This window comes from Trichechus manatus, unplaced genomic scaffold (genome assembly GCF_000243295.1).
Source record: "Trichechus manatus latirostris isolate Lorelei unplaced genomic scaffold, TriManLat1.0 scaffold00006, whole genome shotgun sequence".
Lineage (NCBI taxonomy): Eukaryota > Metazoa > Chordata > Mammalia > Sirenia > Trichechidae > Trichechus > Trichechus manatus.
In genome coordinates, this window is record NW_004443942.1 from 25,284,503 (window position 1) to 25,289,945 (window position 5,443).

A 5,443-nucleotide genomic window follows, 5' to 3' on the forward strand; every position below is an offset into this window, starting at 1 on the left:
AGATCAGACAATGTTCCCTTGTGCTCCATAGGGTTTTCACTGGCTGACTTTCAGAAGTAGATTTCTAGGCCTTTCTTCCTAGTCTGTCTTAGTCTGGAAGCTCTGCTGAGACCTGTTCAGCATCATAGCAACACGCAAGCCTCCACTGGCAGATGGGTGGTGGTTGCACATGAGGTGCATTGGCTGGGAATTGAACTCAGGCCTCCCACATGGAAGGGAAGAATTCTATCACTGAGCTACCACTGCCTCCTTCTTCTAAGCAAAACCATACTTTAACCATCCTTGAACTGGCTTCCCTCTGAAAGACTCCACAGTTCTGGAGCAAGTGAAAGCAGGCAGTATGGCACATGGCAGGTACTTGAAAAATGGAGTTGGCAATAGGAAGTAGCTTTTTTACTCATAATTTTACTGTAAATTTATATAATTACATTATTGAAAGTTTGGGGAATAGAAAAAAAATCACCTGTCTTAGTCACCTAGTGCTGCTCCAACAGAAATACCACTAGTGGATGGCTTTCACAAAGAGAAATTTATTTTCTCAGTCTACTAAGCTAGAAGTCCAAATTCAGGGCGTCAGCTCCAGGGGAAGGCTTTCTCTCTCTGTTGGCCTTCTCATCGATATTCCCTCAGACTAGGAGCTTCTCTGCGCAGAGACCCCGGGTCCAAAGAACATGCTCTGCTCCTGGCACTGCTTTTTTGGTGGTATGAGTTCCCCTGATTCTCCACTTGTTTCCCTTTCCTTTTATCTCTTACAAGAGATAAAAGATGATGCAGGCCACACCCCAGGGAAACTCCCTTTACATTGGATCAGGGATGTGACCTGGGTTAGGGTGGTGTTACAATCCCACACTAATCCTCTTTAATGTAAACTTACAATCACAAAATGGAGGACAACCACACAACACTGAGAATCATGGCCTAGCTAAATTGATGCACACGTTTTCTGGGGGACGTAATTCAAACCATGACAATCACCCATATTCATAACTATTATCATTTTGGTATAACCAAACACAAAACCAAACCCACTGCTATTGAGTTGATTCTGACTCATAGTAATCCTGTAGGACAGAGTAGAACTGCCCCATAGAGTTTGCCAGGCTGTAATCTTTATAGGAGCAGAGTGTCAGCTCTCTTCTCCTGCAGAGCCACTGCTGGATTCAAACCGCCAGTGTTTCACTTAGCAGCCAAGCACTTAACCACTGAGCCAGCAGGGCTCCTTTCATTTTGTTATATTTCCTTCAAATATTTTTTCTAATGTATCTAATGTATCTATTTTTTTCTACAGATGTAATTATTTTTTCCTTGAGGCACTGTATCCTGCTCTTGTTTTCACTTAACAGTATATTAAAATCATTTATTCATGTTGCTACAATCTTTATTTTAATAATTGTAAAATATTCTGTCATTTGCATGTACCATAATTTACTTATTCATTCCTCTATTGCCTTACATTTAAGTTGTTTCTAATTTCCCCCTATTAAAAATAATGCTGGGATGAACATTTTTGTGCATGTAGTGTTTATACCTGCTTCCATCTGAGTATTTACCACATTGCGTTGAAATGGCCTATTTCTATGGCTGTCTCCCCTAACTAGACTTGAAGCTTCTGAAAAACAGTAATGGTTTCCTCATCACAGTATCTCCAGTATAGTATCTCTGACAAAAAGTGAGTGCTGAATGTTTGTTGAGTCAAACACTTCTCCCCTGTTTTGAATTTTTATTTTGGATATTTTCTTGAGATAGATTCCCAGAAATGGAATTACGGGGCTAAAGTATAAGTTGTTCTAAGAGGTTGTACTAATTGACCCTGCTATCAGTAAGTAGTGACTTTTTACTGTCAGTCAACTTCACGTTCTTTGTGAAAAAATTAGCTAAAACACTGTTGAAAAAGAGAAGAAAAAGGTGGGAAGATTTACTATATTTCAACACAGACAAAGTTATATTAATTAAGTGTATGTGGTATTAGCACCAGGATAGACCAGTAGATCAAGGAAATAGAAGAGAGAGCCCAGAAACAGATCCATGCATAAATGGAGTTTGCTTTATGACGAAAGTAGCCCTGCAGAGCAGTGAGGGGAAGTGTGGTCTTTTAATAAATGATGTTGGAACAATTGAGTACCCATAAAATGGGACTGGATCTCTACCTCACGCCATGCAGAAGAGGTCAATTTGGAGTACACTAAGACCTAAATGTGAAAGGTAAAATAATGAAGCTTTTAAAAAATAACATAGGATAATATCTTCAAGATCTCAAGATAAGGAAAGATTTCTTAAAGCAACACACAAAAAACTTTGATAAGTTTGACTACACGAACATCAAAAACTTCTGTTCATCAAAAGATATATCACAAGAGAAAAGGCAAGCCCCAGACTGGGAGAAAACAATTGCAACACATACAAATAACAAAGGAATGTATCCAGAATTATGTAGAGAAAAGAACAGATAACCCAACAGAAAAAGGGGCAAATGATTTTTACAGAGATGTCCTAAAGTGGAAGTCCAAATGGCCAATAAACATTTGAAAATGTGCTTAAAATCTATTAGTAACCAGGGAAATGCAAATTAAACCCACAATGGAATACCACTTCACACCCAACCCATTGATTAAAATTATAAATCTGACAAAATAAAATGTTGGCAAGAATGTAGAGCAACAGGAACTTTTATCCATTGCTTAGGGAAATATAAAATGGATGTAAACTGGAAAATTGTCATTATCTACTAAAGGTGTGAAAAAGGCATATCCTATAACATACTAATTTCACTCAAAATAATACTCTACTTCAGGGGTCAGAAAATTTTTTCTGTAAATGGCCAAAAGTAAGTATTTTAGCCTTTGTGGGACTCTATCATAACTTCTCAACTCTGCTGAGCAATAAAGCAACCATAGGCAATACACGAAGAAATAGGCTTGGCTGTGTGCCAATAAAACTTCATGTATATTCACTGAAATTTGAATTTTGTATAATTTTTACATGTCACAAAATATCCTTCGGATTTTTTTCCAACCATTTAAAAACGTAGAAGCCATTCTTAGCTCATGGACTATACAAAAACTGGTGGTGTGCCTGATTTGGCACGTGGGCTATAGTTTGCCAGCCCCTGCTCTGGAGCAGTGTGGCTCAGGGGTCAGCAGCATCATTATCACTTAGGAATTTGTTGGAAATACACATTTATGGGACCCACCCTAGACTTACTGAATCAGAATCTCTAGGGGCAAGGGCCAGGAATCTGCATTTTAGCAAGTTCTCCAACTATTTTCATTCACACTCCAGTTTGAGAACCAACTGTAGAGAAGCTCATACATATGTGTGCAAGGATATATGTATGAGCATGTCCATAGCAGCATCATTTTGTAATAATCCCAAACCGGAAACAACCAAAATGTTTAGGAACAGTAAAAAAGATAAATGGAAAAATATTCAGTAAGGAAAATGAACAAACTACAGCCTCATGCAATATGGATAAATATTTTTTAAAAATTGAGCAAAAAAAGAAAAGTCAGACAAAATAGAATATGGACGCTGTGATTCTACGTGGTTGGTTGCCATCAAGTTGATTCCAACTCATGGTGACCCCATATATGAAGAGTAGAGTTGCTCCATAGGGTTTACAAGGCTGCGACCTTTCAGAAGCAAATCGCCAAGTCTGTGTTCTGAGGTGCCTCTGAGTGGGTTTGAACCACCAACTGTTTGGCTAGTAGTCAAGTTCTTAACTGTTTGCGCCACCCAGGGACTCTTATGATTCTGTACAATTATATAAAGTTCAAAAGCAGGCTAATGAAATTATGTTGCTTTGGTGTGAATACTTAAATGACAAAACAGTAAAGTGAGGCAAGGAAGCTATACTCATTAATGTTAGGATTGTTTCTCTGTGGGGAAGAGGACATTGTCATTAGGAAGGGACACATGTGAGGCTTCTGGAGGGCCGGCAATGCCCTGTTTCTTGACTTGGGTGATTGTTACATAGAATATTACTTTATAATAACTTGTTTAAATGTACATTCGTTTTATGCACTTTTCTGTACGTGTGATATATTTCACAATAAAAATTTTAAAAGAAAAATAACTGCCATGAATGGCAACTTTCTAAGCTAGCTCTGTGTGTGGAACCTGCCAGATCCACTTCACACCTTGACTTCCTGCTTGGCTGGTTCCCTGTAGCCCACCTAACTGCAAGTTGAAAATTTATAGGCCAACTGAGCCCAGATGGTTTCCTGTGATAGCTGCTAGGGGCATAATAATGAATACACATCTCCCCGCACGTTCCTGAATGCGTTTTGGCAGGATTTTTACTGCAGGCAGTAAAATCTAGTTACAAAGTCCCTTGCTGTCTCAGGGGCCTGGCCATGTTGCAGTTGAGCCACATTGCCTCTTGTCACAGGCATCCTTGTTCCACACAGCATCCTTCAGAGCTGGCTTTTTCTCCATTGTCCTGTGAGGTTGTTTGATTGATTGTTACTAACAATCATTGCATTTCAACACCCTCACCCCCACCCGCAATTCTTGTCCTCACAGCTGGAACTTCCTCTTTGCACTAGTTGGAAAAACATCCTCTGGGAAATGGAGAATCTTTACTGAGTCAATCTTTGGCGATGTCAACTGGCAAGATCAAGTTTACAGCAGGGAAGTGAAGGCTCTGAAACCTTCCCAGTCCGATGGTCCCAGAGTACAAGAAGTCAGGCTGACCTGACAGATATCCAGATCCCCATCTGGAGAAACTAAGTGTCACATTAAAGGAGGGCTAGCTAGAGAGGCTGGGGTCAACCCAGGGGTCAAAGATCCATTCCAGCTGATGATCCCCCAATTTGCCTCCCCTTCTTCCTCATTAACAGTAGCCCTGAATATTAGCTTCATAATTAACATCACATTTCCCAGACTTCCTTGCAGTTACATATGGTCACATGGCTAAGTTCTGATTAATGAGAACGCAGGCAGAAATGGTGTATGGAACTTCCAGGAATAGTCCTTAAAGGAAGGGTGCATGTTCTTCTCTTCCCTTTTCTTCCTTCCTGTTGGCTGGAATATGACTGAAGCTTTAGTAGCCATTTTGAACAATGAGGAGACTTCAGAAATGGAGTCCATGCTGATGGATAGTGAAGTACCATAGCAGCCTGGGACTAAGCTGCTGCTTTCTATCACTTGGAGCTAAACCCAATCTTAACTAATACCCTAGCATTTTTTGTAATGGTAAAGAAGTGGAAACAACCTTAGTGGCCCACAAAAAAAGATTGATTAAATTCGGTTACTCATTTACTCGCTCATTCATCAAATTTTTAATGAGTGCCTATCCTACCCCTGGCTCTTGTCTAGGCATTGGGGATACAGTGAAAAGAAAAAGATGGTGTCTCTGCCCTCAAGAACTTTAACAAAAGAGGAGGCAGGAGGCATAAATAAACAAATAACTACAATATAGTGTAAGTAATAGAATCATAGAGGC